A 20,353-nucleotide genomic window follows, 5' to 3' on the forward strand; every position below is an offset into this window, starting at 1 on the left:
AATGTAGTAAGCAGCCTGGCCTATGCTGACGACTTGGTCTTAATGGCAGACTGTGCCGAAAGCCTGCAGTCTAACATCTCGGAACTTGAAAATATGTGCAATGAGTACGGTATGAAAATTATCCTCTCGAAGAGTAAATTGATGTCAGTAGGTAAGAAATTCAACAGAATTGAATGTCAGATTGGTGATACAAAGCTAGAACAGGTCGATAATTTCAAGTATTTAGGTTGTGTGTTTTCCCAGGATGGTAATATAGTAAGTGAGATTGAATCAAGGTGTAGTAAAGCTAATGCAGTGAGCTCGCAGTTGCGATCAGCAGTATTCTGTAAGAAGGAAGTCAGCTCCCAGACGAAACTATCTTTACATCGGTCTGTTTTCAGACCAACTTTGCTTTATGGGAGCGAAAGCTGGGTGGACTCAGGATATCTTATTCATAAGTTAGAAGTAACAGACATGAAAGTAGCAAGAATGATTGCTGGTACAAGCAGGTGGGAACAATGGCAGGAGGGAACTCGGAATGAGGAGATAAAGGCTAATTTAGGAATGAACTCGATGGATGAAGCTGTACGCATAAACCGGCTTCGATGGTGGGGTCATGTGAGGCGAATGGAGGAGGATAGGTTACCTAGGAGAATAATGGACTCTGTTATGGGGGTAAGAGAAGTAGAGGTAGACCAAGACGACGATGGTTAGACTCTGTTTCTAACGATTTAATGATAATAGGTATAGAACTAAATGAGGCCACAACACTAGTTGCAAATCGAGGATTGTGGCGACGTTTAGTAAATTCTCAGAGGCTTGCAGACTGAACGCTGAAAGGCATAACAGTCTATAATGATGATGTATGTATGTATGTATCCCAAAAACTTAACATGTTACAGAAATGATAAATAGTATTTTTTATTTCTATTAAAATTAAAGAAACCTGTATTTTTATTTTTCGCAAAAACCACTTGGGTGGGTGTGGGGGTTAAAAATGACGGAAAATGGGGTTGAATTATTTTAATTAGGATACTGATATCTAAAGAACTGAAGAAGTTACAGACGTGAAATTTGGTATTTGGAATCTGATTCAAAAGTAAAGAAACATGTATTCTCGGAAAATCCGATGAAGTACGATGGGGGAGGAAGAGGGGGTTGAAAGAATTGAAAAATTAATAGAATTAATTGTATGAGGATACATCTAATAAAATCTAAAGGTGTTACAGACGTGAACATTGGTATTTAGATCTCCTTTAAAAACAAAGAAAATCGCGTTTTTGCGAGGGGGAAGGGGGTCGGGAGTGAAAAGAATTTGAATTCCTTTCATTGGGGACACATATCTCAAAAACTGAAGATGTTAGAGTCGTGATAATTGGTATTTAGAGGAACCTTTACTATTAAAAAGACAAGTATTATTGGCCCGAAAATTAACATAGGGAGGAGGCGTGTGAAAGGAAGTGAAAAAAGTTAATTATGTTTTATGTTGATACTTATACCTCAAAACTGAGTGTAGCATATGTGAACATTGGTATCTGGAATCTACTTACACACAAGCAACCACGACTTAATCTTTTTTGGAGGGGGGGGTGGGGGGTAAATCAAATTAACGGCAGTGGGTGAAAAAGGAGGTGAGACCAATTGATTTTACTGTTCATAATGTGCTTGTAGGGAGTCTTCGTGGCTCCTGCGGCAGCGCGCCGGCCTGTCACCACTAGGTTGCGTGGTTCGAATCCCGGTCACTCAATCTGTGATTTTTGATGGACAAAGCGGAGGCGGGACAGGTTTTACACCGGGTACTCCTGTTTTCCCTGTCATCATTCATTCCAGCAACACTCTCCATTATTATTTAATACCATTTTTCTTTCATTAATCATTGCCCCAGAAAAGTGCGACAGTCTTCGGCAGCCCGCACGATTCCTATCCTCGTCGCTATATAGGGGCTTTATTCATTCAATTCCTGACCCGGTCGAATGACTGGAAGCAAGCTGTGGATTTTCAATATACTTATTCTGATCATAAACCGATCATTTTTAATCTTTTCTGGGTTCGTTATCAAGAGTCATCTTTTCCTTTGGAGAACGTTCTTAGATTACAGCAGATTCTCCTGGCTTATAAATAAAAATTTAAACACATTTGAAATAAACGATAGGAATGAGATTTACCGTGCAATTGTTCACCTCTATAGTAAGGTCAATAATGCACTGAATTATGTCATTCGTATCCCCAGAAATCCCGCGCACTTACCTACGCGCGACATTAATGCTGGACAGATTGTCATCGATGACAATGGCAGCAGATGTAATTTACCGGCAAGTAGCGGTCATGCATCTTACTGTGGGGCCTGCCACATGATTAATAATTATAATAATAATCATAATAATAATAATAAGCCTAATAATGTTTTGGACCGCCGTCAAAATGTGCGGACCGCGCTGGAAACGTGCCCTGGACGGGTTATGACTACGAATGCAATCCGGCCGCGGGTTCAGTACTGCCAAGGAACCCAAGAAGACACCACGCCGGATCCCCTCAATTATAAATGTCAGTATAACACCGTAGCGAATCACGGGTATCTTGCTAGTATATATATAAAATAACTTGTCCTGACTGACTGACTGACTGACTGATTCATCATCGCCCAGCCAAAATTACTGGTCATAAATAAATGAAATTTTGAGGATACATTTATGTTACAATGCAGGTGCTCGCAAAGGGAGGATATTTGGATATTCCATCGCTAAGGGGGTGAAAAGTGGGATTTGTTTTTAAAACGAGTGTATCTATATCTCAAAACTGTAAAAGTTTACAGATTTAAAAATTGATATTTAAAATCTCCCTTAAAAATAAAGAAACACATATTTTTATGCTTTCGGAAAATCCCAATAGGAAAGATGAGAAAGGGTGAAAATGGGTTAAATGCCTTTAATGAAGATACTTATATCTCAGAAACTGAAGGTATTACATACCTGAAAATTGGTATTTGGGATCTCTTTTCAAAATAAAGAAACACATATATTTGGTTTTGGAAAATCCAAATAATGGGGGGTGAAAAGTGGGGGGTGAATTTTTAAAATGAGTGTATCTATATTTTAAATAATTAAAAGTTTACAGGTGTAAAAATTGGTATTTACAATCTCCTTTAAAAATAAATAAACACGCATTTTTTTCGGAAAATCCCAAAATAAGGGGTGAAAAAGTGTGAAAAAAAGTTGATTGCCTTTAATGATGGTACTTATACCACAGAAACTGAAGATATTACAGATCTGAAAATTGGTAATTGGGTTCTCCTTTAAAAATTGCTTTTAGAAAATCCAATTAATGGGCGTTAAACAGGAGTGACAAATTGGGGTGAATTTTTAGAACGAGTATATCTACAGTATATCTCAGAAGCGTAAAATGTCATAGACTTAAAAATTGGCATTTGGAATCTCCTGTAGGGGTAAAGAAACATAGGTGATTTGTTTTTGGAAAGTAAGCTTAAGGGGAACTAAAAAAGGGGAGAAATTTAAAATGAGCATTTCTACAGTATATCTCAAAAATTCAACATATTACAGAACTGAAAAATGGTATTTTTATCTGTATTAAAAATAAAGAAACATGTATTCTTTGTTTTCGGAAAAACCACTTGGGTGCGTGGGGGTATAAGTGACTGAAAATGGGAATGAATTCTTTCAAATAAGATACCGATATCTGAAAAAATCAAGATGTTACAGACTTGAAATTTGGTATTTGGAATCTCCTTTAACAGTAAAGAAATGCGCAATTTTGTTTTGAGAAATCAACTGAAGGGGTGAGGGAGGGGAATTGAAGAATTAGTTGAATTATTTGTATGAAGATACTATTATCTCAGAAACGGAAGATTTTGTAGGAGTGAAAATAAATATTTGGAATCTGCTTTAAAAGTTAAGATAGGCCTACATGTATTCCCGGAAAATTCAATGAATGGAGGGGCGAGGTGAATGAATTGATAAATTAATTGAATTAATTGGATGAGGGTACTTCCATTTAATAAAAACTAAAACTTTTACTGACGTGAAAGTTGGTATTTGGATCTCCTTTAAAAACAAAGAAAAGCGCGTTTTGGGGGGGGGAAATCATCTTGGGAGGCGGGGTGAAAAGGAGTTGAATTCCTTTCATGAGGACACATATCTCAAAAACTCAAGATGTCAGAGTCGTGATAATTGGTATTTAGAAGATCCTTTACTGGTTACATCGCGCATTCCTATGTACGAAATATCACTTTAAATATGTTACAAATGGAACATAATAATTGCTTTTACTTAAGTGAAAAATCTGCTGTAAATTAAAAAATACCGTCGTTATTAGAGAAATACATAAGGCTTGTAGGCAGGACTCCTTTATGTCGTATTCCGCTGCTGGTGCCGTCTTTTGTTAATTTCTTGAGGTCCAGGGCTAGCACCGAGGAATGGGAGTGCTATGTCTGTGGATTCTCATTATCTTTGTCCATATGACTAGAGTGGCCAGTTCAAACAGCAAAATGGTCAATAGCATTCGCGATGTTATTTCGTTCTTCAGTGAGGCAAATGACCATGTTATAGTGATGTGGCTGGAACTCAACGGAAAAATAACTAAGGACGCATTCAACAACTTGGTGCTGCACATTATCCCGCATTTGGTGGTGGAATCGTCTTGGATCGGGGGGTGGGGGAGGGGTTAACGACGATGAATTCCTTTTACCAGGATACATACATCTCAATAACTATAGAAGTCACAATAGTGATAATTAGCATTTGGAAGTTCTTTTAAAGAAACGAGTACTGCTTGTTTTTGAAAAATTCATTTGAGCGGGGAGTGAGAAAGGAAGTAAGGAAACTGAATACCGACTTAACGGGCGGGGGTGGAGTGATAAAGGAGTTGAATTCTTTTCATGAGGATTTTTTATCTCAAAACTTGAAGATGTTACAGACATGAAAATTTGCAAATGGAGTTTTCTTTCAAATTAAAGAAACATGTAATCTTTTTGTTTGGAAAATCCACTTAAGGGGGGTGAATTAATTGAAAAATGAAAAATGAGTTGAATTCTTTGTGTGGATACTTATATCTCAAAAAATTAAAATTATTGTCCGGCTCCATGGCTAAATGGTTAGCGTGCAGGCCTTTGGTCACAGGGGTCCTGGGTTCGATTCCCGGCGGGGTCGAGAATTCTAACCATCATTGGTTAATTTCCCTGGCACGGGAGCTGGGTGCATGTTTTGTCTTCATCATCACTTCATCCTCATCACGACGAGCAGGTCGCCTACGGAAGCCAAATCAAAAGACCTGCACCTGGCGAGCCAAACCCGTCCTGGGATTTCCCGGCACTAAAAGCCATACGCCATTTCAATTCAACTAAAAATATTAAAGACGTGAACAATGGTATTTGGAATCTGATTTAAAAATAAAGAAACACGCACTTTTGGGGAGGGGGAATCAACTTTACTGGTAGGAAAGGGGGTGAAAAAGGAGTTGAATTACTTTCATGAGTATAATTATATCTCAAAAAATGAAGGTGTTATAGATGTGAAAATTAGTATTTGGAATCTACTTTAAAAATAAAGAAACACGCATTTGTTTTTTCGGAAACTCGACTTAAGGGGTGTGGGGTTGAAAATAAGTACATAAGGAGTTGAAATATGTTTATGAGGATATTTTTTCTTAAAAACTGAAGCTGTTACAGACGTGAAATTTGGTATTTTGAATTTCCTTTCAAAATAAACACATATTGTTTTGTTTGCGGAAAGTCCACTTAAGTAGGGAAAGGGTTGAAAAGAAGTCAAGAAGAATTTGAATTATACTTATGAGTATACATTTATCTCAAAAACTGAAGGTGTTACAGACATACAGACATGAAAACTGGTATTTAGAATCTCCTTTAAAGTAATGAAACATGTATTTTTTTCTCGGAAAATCCAGTTTAGGGGCTGAGAATATTTTGGATAGCACGTGAATTTTTAAAATGAGTACCGTATGTCTACATTATATGTCGTCCGGCTCCATGGCTAAATGGTTAGCGTGCTGGCCTTTGTTCACAGAAGTCCCGGGTTCGATTCCCGACAGAGTCGGGAATTATAACCATCATTGGTTAATTTCCCTGGCACGGGGGCCGGGTATTTGTGTCGTCATCATCATCGTTTCATCCTCATCATGACGCGCAGGTCGCCTACGGGAGCGAAATCAAAAGACCTGCTCCTGGCGAGCCGAACACGTCCTGGGATCTCCCGGTACTAAATGCCATACGCCATTACATTTTACACTATATGTCAAAAACTTAACATTCTAGAGACAAGAAACTTGGTATTTGGAAAGTCTTTTAAAAATAAAGGAACCTGCACCTTTATGTTTTCGGAGAGAGCACTTGACAGGGGGTGAAAATAGCGAGAAGTACTTGAATTATTTTTATGAGGATTCTCACATCTTAAAAATTGAAAATGTTACAGACGTGAAAATTGATATTTGGAATCACCGTTAAAAATAAGGGAAAATGTATTTTTGTTTTCCGAAAATACACTTAGATGGGAGTGGGGATCGGGGAAGTACTGATCAAGGGGTTGAATTCTCTTTATGTGTATACTTATGCATATCTCGAAAAATGAGTATGTTACAGATGTGGGAATAGGTATTTGGAAGCTCCTATAAAAATATAGAAACATGTATTTATTTTTTGACTTGAGAGAAGACTGTTTCTCGCATGTACAGTTCTATGTCACATGGTCGTCTTAGCCCCTAAAGGTAATACCACAAACATGGTTTACAAAGAATTTCTGGAGTAAATGAAACTCAATTTTGGGTGAGTTCTTATACTTTAGGTACTTTCAGATAGTCTCTTAGTACAATGCCGAGAAACGACTATTCTGATCAAATTACGAAATCCACGCGAGCGAAGCCGCCGATAATTGCTAGTCTACATATATAAAATAACATATCCTGACTGACAGACTGACAGACTGACTGAACGACTGACTGATTCATCATCGCCGAGCCAAAACTACTGAACATAAAGATGTGAAATTTTTGGGATACATTTATTAGGGTGCAGGTGCTCACTAACGGAGGATTTTCGGATATTCCGTCGCTATGAGGGTGACAATGGGGGGTTTTTAAAATGAGGATATCTATATCACAAAAACGTAAAAGATTACAGACGTAAAATTGATAATTTGAATCTCCTTTAAAAATAAAAAACGTCGTATTTTTGTTTTTTGAAAATCCCATTATGGGGTTGATATAAGGGGGAAAGTGGGTTGAACGCCTTTTATGAGAAGACTTATCTTGGGGGGAAATCAACTCGGGGGCGGGGGCGGGGGCGGTGAAAACGGTGTTTAATTCCTTTTTTATGAGGATATATATATCACAAAACTGATGATGTTACAGTCGTTATAATTGGCATCTGGAAGCTCCTTTATAAATAAAGTAACAAGTTTTTTCGGGAAATTCACTTAAGGTGGGAGGTTGAAGTGTAGCGAAAAATGTTAATTATTTTTATGGAGAAACTTATTTCTCAAAAGAATAAGGTTACAGTGAAAATTTCTATCTGGAATCTCCTTTTAAAATAAACAAACACGCATTTTTGGAGGGGAGAATCAACTTAACTTGCTGGGGTGAAAATGGAATTGAATTCCTTTTATTAGGATACTTATGTATAATAAACTGAAGATGTTAGAGGCATGAACATTTGTATATGGAATCTTCTTTTAAAGTAAAGAAACACGTGTTATTTTGTCTTCGGAATCTCCACTTAAGGGGGTGAATGAATTGAAATATTTGTTGAATTCTTTGTATGAGTATAATTATATCTCAAAACTAAAGATGTTAAAGACGTAATATAATTTCGTGTGGCTATTTCTAGCCGGGTGCAGCCCCTGTAAGGTAGACCCTCCGATGAGTGTGGGCGACATCTGCCATGTGTAGATAACAGCGTGTCATTGTGGTGGAGGATAGTGTTACGTGTGCTGTGCGAGTAGCAGGGATGTTGAGGACAGCACAAACACCCAGCTCCCGAGCCACTGGAATTAAGCAATGAAGGTTAAAATCCCCGACCCAGTCAGGAATCGAAGAATCGAACCCGGGATCCTCTGAACAGAAGGCCAGTAAGCTGACCATTCAGCCAACGAGTCGGACGTTAAGGACGTGGAAGTTGGTATTTGGAATATCCTTTAAAAATAAATAAATACGTACTTTTGGGGAGGGGGAATCAATTTAAGGTATAGGAAGCGTGGGGGGGGGCTGAAAAAGGAGTTGAATTACATTTTTGATGATAGACCCTACTTAAATCTCAAAAACTGAAGATGTTGCAGACGTGAATATTAGTATTTTGAATCTCCCTTTTTTGAAAATCGACGTAAGGGGTGTGGGGTTGAAAATATGTAAATAAGGAGTTGAAATACGTTTATTAGGATAATTTATCCCAAAAACTGAAGCTGTTACATAAAGTTGGTATTCTGAATTCCCTTTCAGAATAAAGGAACACGTAATTTCTGTTTTCGGAAAGTACACTTAAGGCAGGAGAGGGGTGGAAAGAAGTGAAGAAGAAGAAATTGAATGATTCTTATGAGAATACATTTATCTCAAAAACTGAACTTGTTACAGATGCACTGAACCATATCACCTGTTCACAGTTCAATTAATATACCTATCATAAGAGCAATGGGACCTACAATACAGACAAGAAAACTGCTATTTGGAATCTCCTTTTGAAATAATGTAACGCGTAGTTTTTCGTTTTCGGAAAATCCAGTTAAGGGGCTGAAATGAAGTGGACAAACGGGTGAATTTTTAAAATGAGTAACGGTATATCTACACTATATGTCAAAATCTTAACATGTTATAGACAAGAAACTTGGTAGTTGGTAAGTCCTTTAAAAATACAGGAACATGTACCTTTTTATTTTCGGAGAATTCGCTTAACGAGGGGTGAAAAGTAGTGAAAAATAGTTGAATTATGCTTTATGAGGATAATAATATCTTAAGAACTAAAGATGTTACAGACGTGAATGTTGGTATTTGGAATCTCCTTTAAAAATAAAGAAACATGTATTTTAGTTTTCGGAAAATACACTAAGATGGGGTTGGGGATGGGGGAAGGACTGATCAAGGGGTTGAATTCTTTTCATGGGGATACTTATGTTTATCACAAAAACTGAAGATGCTACAGGTGTGGGAATAGATATTTGGAATCTCCTTTAAAAATAATGAAACATGTATTTTTGTTTTCGGAAAATACACTTAGATGGGAATGGGGGTGGGGATGGGGGAAGGACTGATCAAGGGGTTGAATTCTTTTTATGGGGAAACTTATATTTATCTCAAAAGCTGAAGATGCTGCAGATGTGGGAATAGGTGTTTGGAATCTCCTTTTAAAAACAAAAGAAACATGTATATATTTTTCCGACTTGAGAGAAGACTGTTTCTCCCACGTACAGTTCTGTGTCGCATGGTCGTCTTAGACCCAAAAGTTGATAAAACAAATATGGTTTAAAAAGAATTTCTGGGGTAAATAGAACTCAATATTGGGCGAGTTTTTATACAATGACTGACAGAGCAAATGCAACACCAAGAAGGAGTGGTCAGAACTTTATGCCAATTGCAGGGTAGACTGACGTCACTGAGGTATGCTCATGATGTGAAATGCGCCGCTGGTGCTGCGCACGTAGCGAACGATAAATGGGACACGGCGTTGGCTAATGGCCCACTTCGTACCGTGATTTCTCAGCCGACAGTCATTGTAGAACGTGTTGTCGTGTGCCACAGGACACGTGTATAGCTAAGAATGCCAGGCCGCCGTCAACGGAGGCATTTCCAGCAGACAGACGACTTTACGAGGGGTATGGTGATCGGGCTGAGAAGGGCAGGTTGGTCGCTTCGTCAAATCGCAGCCGATACCCATAGGGATGTGTCCACGGTGCAGCGCCTGTGGCGAAGATGGTTGGCGCAGGGACATGTGGCACGTGCGAGGGGTCCAGGCGCAGCCCGAGTGACGTCAGCACGCGAGGATCGGCGCATCCGCCGCCAAGCGGTGGCAGCCCCGCACGCCACGTCAACCGCCATTCTTCAGCATGTGCAAGACACCCTGGCTGATCCGATATCGACCAGAACAATTTCCCGTCGATTGGTTGAAGGAGGCCTGCACTCCCGGCGTCCGCTCAGAAGACTACCATTGACTCCACAGCATAGACGTGCACGCCTGGCATGGTGCCGGGCTAGAGCGACTTGGATGAGGGAATGGCGGAACGTCGTGTTCTCCGATGAGTCACGCTTCTGTTCTGTCAGTGATAGTCAGCGCAGACGAGTGTGGCGTCGGCGTGGAGAAAGGTCAAATCCGGCAGTAACTGTGGAGCGCCCTACCGCTACACAACGCGGCATCATGGTTTGGGGCGCTATTGCGTATGATTCCACGTCACCTCTAGTGCGTATTCAAGGCACGTTAAATGCCCACCGCTAAGTGCAGCATGTGCTGCGGCCGGTGGCACTCCCGTACCTTCAGGGGCTGCCCAATGCTCTATTTCAGCAGGATAATGCCCGCCCACACACTGCTCGCATCTCCCAACAGGCTCTACGAGGTGTACAGATGCTTCCGTGGCCAGCGTACTCTCCGGATCTCTCACCAATCGAACACGTGTGGGATCTCATTGGACGCTTTTGCAAACTCTGCCCCAGCCTCGTACGGACGACCAACTGTGGCAAATGGTTGACAGAGAATGGAGAACCATCCCTCAGGACACCATCCGCACTCTTATTGACTCTGTACCTCGACGTGTTTCTGCGTGCATCGCCTGTCGCTGTGGTCCTACATCCTACTGAGTCGATGCCGTGCGCATTGTGTAACCTGCATATCGGTTTGAAATAAACATCAATTATTCGTCCGTGCCGTCTCTGTTTTTTCCCCAACTTTCATCCCTTTCGAACCACTCCTCCTTGGTGTTGCATTTGCTCTGTCAGTCAGTGTACTTTAGGAATTTTCAAGTAATGTCTTAGTACAATGCCGAGGAACGATTGCTTTGATCAAATTACGAAATCCACGCGAGCGAAGACGCGCGTAATTGTTAGTTAGATGATATTTTTAAAAAAACACGTACTTGGCGTAGTCATTAGTTATCCTTGTGTTATTTAATTTAAAACGGAGGTCCTCCTTCATACACATGTCATTCTCATTCTGTCAAATGAAGATAAATTACGTTTAGCTGAAGATATAGACCCTTTAATCTGTGCAGAAATTCCATATAAAGAAGCAGACCCTGTACATTCTGAAGTTATTCAGGAATGCATTGAATATAGACCTTGTGATAATATCAATCAAAATAGTCCATGAATGCAAAAGATATGTTTATTTTTTTAAAAATTCAAAGGATTTTCAAGAGGAAACTTATTTAAATGCTAATCGGTACCCTATTCATTTACGACGTGATAACGGTAATTTAAAGACAGCTCTATCATTTATAATTCATAAACGTTTGATTGTACCTTACTGTAGATTTCTCATTGTAAAATACTGCTGTCATAATGATCTCAAGCATTGTTTTTTTAAACAAATGAAATATGTGTACAAAAACATGTATAAAGGACATGACTGCGCAGCTTTACTATTGCTTGCAAATTCTAAAAGACAACAACAACTCACCGTTTATGAACTGAACATTTATTTGAACTGTCGTTATGTGAGGCCACCACACGTTATATGACGACTGCACGAACGCAGAATTTTCCAGCGATCATATTCAGTCGAGCGACTGTCTGTCCACTTCCCAGAAGAACAAATGGTGTACTTTCAGGTCGGATACGAAGCTAATGCTATCCTTGATAGGGACTCAAAATAACGGCATTTTTAAAATTGTACAATGAGAATATTACCGCACGCAAGCACCTTTACCATGAAATTCCAGAACATTTTGTGTGGTCAAAGGAGCATTGGAATTTTGGCAAAACAAACAGACAAAAACAAACAAACAAATGCTTTGGACGGATCTACACAATTAATCCGCCCGACATCGAAATATACATTTAGAAGATTTTCAGTGGCAGCACATGCCACCTGAAGCTTGCAAACTCACACTGGTTAGATGGAAGAGAAGGCCTGAATGGCTTAATCTTGCCAGGTAAAATAAAACATTACTACTAAACTAAACTGCAAGAATTGGAGAATCATATGAAATATCACGGCAAATATTGCCAACAGTTCAAGCTACAGAGCCCAGTTGTGACCGTCGCACAGCATACAACAGAAGCCTACAGCGTAAAAGAACGTACGAACAGCAAGACAGCTTTTGAATAGCTAAACGTAGAGCTGAGAAAGCCTTACATGCAGTAAGATATAAAATTCAGAATTGTTAGGGCACTTCATTGACGGATCGGGGTCTCCTGTAAAACATCTGTGTACCAAGCGTTGCGCAACATTTTACGAGGTGAAAAAATGTTGCTTACCAGTTGCATGGACAGGCATTGGCCACCAAACTCTTACCAAGGGGATGTGCATCAAATTCGATTTTCAAACTACCGGTACTCACCTTGAATACATCGGTCTCATCGATTCACAATTACACCAAGGATGCACAACTTCTTCGTGACTTAGACCCCATCATTAGGGATGAGATTTCAATGGTTCCGGTAGATACGCTAAGCGTTATCGATCGACTTTTAAAGGACATCAATAATAATAATATTCCTATCGGAGGTAAACTAATTCTGTTTGCTGGAGATATCCTTCAGGTGTTACCCGTTGTTATACATGCGAGTAGAACAGCCATCGTTGAAAGTACAGTTAAATGATCTCCCTTATGTTCTCATGTAAGAATTCACAAGGTGACTCAAAATATGAGGGCAAATGATGATCCCGTTTTAACTGAATGGTTAGTTAATTAGATAATGGTGATTTAGGAGTTCAAACAGATTACTACAATGAAGCGATCAAAATTCCGAAACTTTATTATTGTAATCACGATAGTATTATTACCACCATATCCCATGCCACAGAAATCAGTAAACGAACCCTTTCACAATTACATTCAACGGTGATTTTATCTCAGAAAACGATTATTATGTAACTATTAAAGAATAAGTAATTTCCAACTTGTTACCTGGAAAGGGAAAGTTTTACCTCAGTTCTGATCCTGTCCAACATGAAGAAATAAACAACGTTCAATTAATGACCATTAATAAATCACAAGATCACACGCTTCCAAGTGCTGGATTGTACTTACCAGAACCTGTATTTTCGCATGGACAGTTATACGTGGCTTTTTCTCCAGTTCGTAGATTCGGTGATAATTATGTTGGTGTTAAAGACACATACGGCTAAAATAGACGATGATCACATTTTAACTGCTAATATTGTTTAAAAAGAAGTTTTATAAAGTAAAAAATTTGTGAAAAATTCGTATCTGAGGAAAACAATATAAAGTTTTATATATACATTTTTAAGTATTTTGCAATTGCACTTATTAGGCCTATATATAATTATAACGACTTTTTACAATGAGACTGATAGGATATTTATTAATACTCCTCGAAATAAAATACACTTAATATTTGCATTTAATTATATCAAAATAATACCATTCGGTGACTGGTCACAGAACTTAGCTAAATATTCGCATGGGTCAGATTCAAGAATCAAGAATAAATTTATTTTTTGCACAACGTGGAAACCTAGTAATACCATTTGCTACCCGAGCTAGGTCTTCCTCGGGTTTATCCATAGTAAATTCTTCTTCTCCTTCTTATTATTTCCTTTCTCATCTTTTAACACGTACGTTCAATATGAATAACTAATTCGATCTGCATTTTAGAACATCAAGTTTACGCTAAATTCAATATGTTAACTCACATTGTAAATTGTTATAAATTATCACTTAATAGTTAAGTTATAATATGACTGATGTTCGAACTTACAATTTCCAGCATTTAAATGAAACTGTTGAAATCTAAATCTCATTTCCTTAACGTCAGATTGTAAAGTCATCAACACAGTTGTAAATCAATTGAACTCGCTGTCTTCGAACGTGAATTAGTTGTTGATTGTCTTGACATATCAGTCAGAGACTTAACCTTTACCTAATTGCTCAGATCTACTGACGGTGACGTGATTGTGAAGTGGAAACGTAAAGTGATAACCAGAAATATTACTAAAAGGTGGACTGCGCGTATTAGCGGGCAAGAACTCCTAAACGGTAAAGAATAAGGCTCTTGAAAACAGCCAGATAACGAGTGAAACAACATTCAGTGCTACTAAATATCTAGCTAGAAGCGTAAACTGCGGATAACTACAGAAAAGTAGAGACCCATTGATTGCCTAAATCGATGTAATGCGACAATGTCCAATGGACTGTGAACAACCGGAAACATAAAGTTTCAAACGAAGAAACTTTTTTTTTTGCCAGTTGCTTTACGTCGCACCGACACAGATAGGTTTTATGGCGACGATAGGACAGGAATGGCCTAGGAATAAGAGGGAAGCAGCCGTGGCCTCAATTAAGGTACAGCCCCAGCATTTGCCGGGTGTGAAAAAGGGAAACCACGGAAAATCATCTTCAGGGCTGCTGACAGTGGGGTTCGAACTCACTATCCCCCGAATACTGAATACTGGCCGCACTAAAGAGACTGCAGCTATCGAGCTCGGCAAACGAAGAAACACAGCGTATGATATGGTAGCATAACGAACGCCTGCAGAAAGATATCTGTAAGCATTTATAGGAACAACGATGAGACATGGAGGATGTGATTACATTGCGGTGGTGATCTTCATGGGTTGAACTTGACCTTTCGTAATACTGCAAGAAAATCAACATGCGGAAATGTGCGAGGATATTTGAACCAGTTTCGGACATTACGAACGGCTCTGGCTGCATTTCTTCGGAAAAAATGGACTTGCATGCCTCCAAAGATACGTTTGGTAGAAAAGCTATCTGGCAGAGAAGGAACTGCCGTAAAAAAAAGAAATGTTCGGCCCAACCTGTCCACTACTAGATAGTATGCCAACTTCGGGTACGTGATCGTATAACTGCCATGTAATCATTAATATTTTACTTTTGCATGCGCTATATGTTTTTGTATCTTCCACCCTCCTGAAAAATTCATGTGAACGTTTTGTATTTCGAAAATACATTGCATATTTCTTTGTTTCCCTCTCAGTAGTGAATTTTATAGAGGTAATCATTATCCAATTATTAGTTCATGCTGAAAGACGATGCTAGAATAGGTGAAATATGAAAAAAAATGGGAATGATCATTGTGCAAAAGAAAACAAATAATTTTTCTCATTATCTGTCCACATGTCTTAAATAACCTTTACTGAGTGTAATTTCAATTCATGAAATATGAGAAAAGGAGTGTCAGGTAGTCGAATTTCTTTTATCTTCAACAACCCTGGAATTGATCATAATTAAGCTATCCAAACAACCCTACAGACGTTTCAAACATGGTGGAATTCTATTACTGATTTCGAACCTAAGTACAAGTCAACACAGTAAACCCGAACTTCTTCCTCATATAGTTTACAGCACTGATTACACTTGTAATGCGTGACAAAATTTCACTTGGGGCACACAATTGCATCTAACTAAGTTAGAGATTTTCTGAAGAATGACACTTGTGGTATACATATGCATCGAATTCAGCTAAGGGACTTCTTGAAAGATACGAAACGCCACCATGTGTCTCCAAAATGTAGTGTACCATGTGCATGCTGATTCCTGTACCTAGCCTGATGTGGTTCCCAAATTCCTCAAAATAAAAATGGGTGTTTAAAAATTAAAGTTAACGATACCATCAAGGTAGACCGAATGGAAGTCATGTTGCCTGAAAAATAAGGAATTTGTTATAAAAACACAATTAGATAACCTACAATTTATTTTCATATGCTGTATATCCAGCCTTCGTAGTTTCATTTGTCTCAGATCCAAATCAATCATTCCCTGGGACGCATGGCAGTACAGTGAAAGCCTAGAGAACATCTTCGTTGTTATCAGTTAACTCATGTCCTCATCTCGATCTAGTGCAGCATTTTTTTCAGATACACCCCAAATGGAGGTGAGCTGCATGTATCATTTCAACAACATACCAGCCCTCTTGACATTCTTAAAATATATGCCAGTACAGGGAATCGACCCCGGCCATCCGAGGATGGCAGCTAACAGCACTAACTGTTGTACCACGGGGTAAACTTCGTTACCGTGAACAACACACTTACTTCGCACCGTGTTGATATTTTCTTCCAGCATACCCTGCTTATATTGGAGTAGTCCGTACAACCGCGAATCTGCGCCGTGTGTCGGGCGGCGAGAAATAACTGGACCCCCTAAGACGACCAACGGCTTCGGGCGGTGGGGTGATGGTCCCCTCACTGTAGGAAACTACACTAGAACCCATCAAGCAGTGTCTGTCCTCATGTTGGGGCCGGCTGCAGAAGACGGCTGTACTGCTGGCAGCATCTCTAAAATGTATTTGGGAATGGTGAAGCAAAAGCCTAAAATGAGTGCAGGTATGGTGAAGCCACGGAAAACGCTAGAGCGTACCCTGCAGGCGACGCGCAGTTCTTCAGTCACAGGGGGATCAGTGTGAAGTGGGCGATTAATATCAGAATATACCAGAATCGGGACAGTGGACATGTTAACCCTGACAGACAAGACTGAAGAACGGATTGTGTTCATGAAAGAGAAGGACATGGCCAAGCTTTCTCTTAGTGAAACAAAATGGGGAGGAAGGGTGGACAGAATTCTGTTTTACAGTGGAGGACAGGATTCAATAAACGGAGTAGGAAAAATCACGAAAAAAAGGATGTCCTGGAATATATGGAAGAGTGAAGAAGATAAATGACAGAATTGTTATAGCAAGGATACAGTTTGAGGAGTGGGGGTAAATATGCCACGCAAACATGTATACTGTATCTACAGTGCGGTAGAGTAAGGTTCATTTTCCTTTACACATGCGTATAGGAAAATGAACTCAAAGAAAATCGTGCTGATGGACCGCATATCAATATGTGGCTGGGAGGCGTGACCAGTATTAAAGGAAATAATGGACAGGAAGAACACTGTCACTTCCGCGTTTTTGGCACAGCGGTGGCGATATCACTGAACTGTATAGCTGTCAGCGTATACAACTATATTCTTTTGGAGCAAGAATGCTTCATCTATGATTTGCACTGAATAAAATAAGTTTGGAGTTGAGAGTTACTTGTAGTAATGTACGGTATATTCAAGTGCATGCCGTCGGCAATTGACAATGTTACTTGTTATGACAGTGTGCATGGTCGCTTACATTCAAGTACCTGGAACATGAATGGATGTTACCTTCAATCCGCTCGATGACCTGGGAAATATACGGCTTTTTGTACTGAAATTTCCACTGCATTTATAAAGAAGTTTATGATACTGACGGTTAACAGGGTGCTGATACAATTCTCAAATAGAGTAAAGAGTTTCAGGTTATGAGAAATCGTCCATCATAGGATCTCGAACTACAAAAGAAAAGAACAACAGAATGTATTCTGAAATTGACAAAATTATCTATGTCATAGAGATATGGCACTCATTTTCCTGATTTAGTCGTACCTAAAGGATACATTTAAATAGTTCAGTTTGCCAGTGCAAAATTTGTCATTCCTTTGGGCCGAGTGGAGATATAATTTCTGAACTTTAGCGGATTATACAAATTATAGAATAGCCATTTTATATCTCAAGATCGTGGATAAGTTTAATCTTCTCTTGATGTACTGGTATATTAAAAAATCGGGGACCTTGAGGAAGTTATACACCTTAACAAATCTCTTTGCGACAAATGCATTAGTGTCCTCTGTTGGATAATAGTAACAGTACTAGGAGATTTATGTGTGTCTTCAGTTTCATTGCACTTGAGGGCTGGATGTGAACTAGGTAAACATCGTCTCATCACATCAGAATACATATGGGTGAATACTGGGCCCAGACTACATGCGGGCAATATAACAGAGTGGCCAATTCATCACCGACGACCTCTATGCCAGACGCGTAAATGATTTGTTAATAATAATTTGCATACTGTAATGATCATGACGTGTATCAGACGGAACGGAAATTATGGAAACACAACATCACCAATTGATATCTGTCTGTAGCTTCCTTCGCTTTTCCTGCTTTCCACTATAGGTGTCGATGGAGTAGTCTATTACGCCGGTGCATATATTCTGCAGCAGCACTCACATGATGAACTCTGTCAACAGAGGGACGTTGTATTTCTTGAAGGTATTTCAGGTGAATTGTAATACATTCCAAATGCATACTATTCTGTAGAGAATAGGCTTCAGTTCAAAGTTTTCATGAATTATTTATTGTCCACACCATTACATGAATCGTTATTTGAATTCATTGAACCATCGTAACACTCAGCCGAAGTATGTTGTATGTTCGCTCTGTATCGTTAGCAAATATTAGCTTTATGGTTGAGTTAACTGTAACATTGGAGAAATTTTAATTAATCCCAAATATCGATACACCTATGAAATCCACATATTAACTGCACTGTTTGCGTTATAAAAATGTGAATAGTTTCAGTCACGCATTGTAGATCAGTGATTACGAGAGTTACCTATAACATATTGTTAGTATGAAAGTTCGTCGTAACAGAAACTCATCAAAAGTAAGGATTAAATGTTAAACTTATCCCTTATTCGAGTAATATTATAGTAGGTCAGTAGGATTTTGAGAATCATTATTTAGTTTATTTTGGAAGAACGAAACCTTTCTCTATCAAATCCCTAAAATCATCTGTTGCATGGTATATGTGGAAAAACCTTATCTGCGTAGATAGGTGTACATGGATGTAGACTAACAGGTCCGAGTATAGAATAAAATGAAACTCCTTGATGATACGACTCGCCGTAAGAGACTGATTACGCTACCTCTCATTTACATTAGGAAGCCCTTGTTCCAAATAGGATAAATCAGTCCTATTTATTTATTTATTTATTTATTTATTTATTTATTTATTTATTTATTTATTTATTTATTTATTTATTTATTTATTTATTTATTTATTTATTTATTTACGGCTATTATTAAAGCTAAGTTGCATTAGATATGACTGAAAAGTTCATACGAGTGGATCGATCTTGGACCGTGCAATTTGCAGCTGGCACCTTATATGCCTTCCCTTCCAAAAAATGTCTGCAGTTGTAGTCTACCTCGTTTCAAATAGCCGGAAACTAAAACAATCTGTAGCGATGGACAATGTAATTACACGGAATATCACAGGCTTACAGGCAAAATTCAGTAGGATTATTCTGGCTTTCTTCGATCTCTAAAATTGATAATGTTATTTGCTTTACGTCCCACTAACAACTTTCACGGTTTTCGGAGACCCAAGGTGCGAAATTTAGTCCCGCAGGAGTTCTCTTACGTGCCAGTAAATCTACCGAAACGAGGCTGATGTATTTGAGCACCTCCAGATACCACCGGACTGAGGCAGGATAGAACATGCCAAGCTGGGGTTAGAAGGCCAGTGCCTCAACCGTCTGAGCCACTCAGCCCGGCTGATCTCTTAAATAAATTAAAAAGGTCAGGTAATAAAAATGGTCATACACCCTCATCCCCCGAAGTGACTTTCAAACATGTATCCGTAGAGAATTCTGACGTGTCCTATTTAACGACACTGCCGTTCTACAAAATAGGTAATCAAGCTTATAGAGCTATTGCGGTCAGCATGTCATGTTACGTACCAGATCTCAAGAGTCAGACCAATGCCAATCGGGATGAACACAGACCAGTAGTCAATGGGCAAAATTTACGAAGACATTTGGCACCATTCTGAAAGGAATTAGGATTCTGTAGGCCCATTTAAAAAATTCAGTTCCCTTCATGCTACTTACGGTGTTTGCTGCTTTCTTTTTTTCAACAGGGCTCATGATAGCCTTCTGGTTTTATAAATACATGTCTAATAGTACATCAATGCGATGTAAGAAAAAACTCTGGCATCAATACCGTGCATGTTAGCTATTTGATAATGATAACCTGATAATATTGAATTAAAAATTGACGTTAATACTCCCCAATAACAGAATTTTCCGAATACTCGACAACATGAAAACGGTTCCGTTATATCGGCTCTAGTTCATTATAGAGGAATGGAACATTACAACTACATACACTGACTGACAGAGCAAATGCAACACCAAGAAGGAGTGGTTCGAAAGGGATGAAAGTTGGGGAAAAATCAGAGACGGCATGGACGAATAATTGATGTTTATTTCAAACCGATATGCAGGTTACACAATGCGCACGGCATCGACTCAGTAGGATGTAGGACCACCGCGAGCGGCGATGCACGCAGAAACACGTCGAGGTACAGAGTCAATAAGAGTGCGGATGGTGTCCTGAGGGATGGTTCTCCATTCTCTGTCAACCATTTG

Source organism: Anabrus simplex, chromosome 2 (assembly GCF_040414725.1).
Source record: "Anabrus simplex isolate iqAnaSimp1 chromosome 2, ASM4041472v1, whole genome shotgun sequence".
NCBI lineage: Eukaryota > Metazoa > Arthropoda > Insecta > Orthoptera > Tettigoniidae > Anabrus > Anabrus simplex.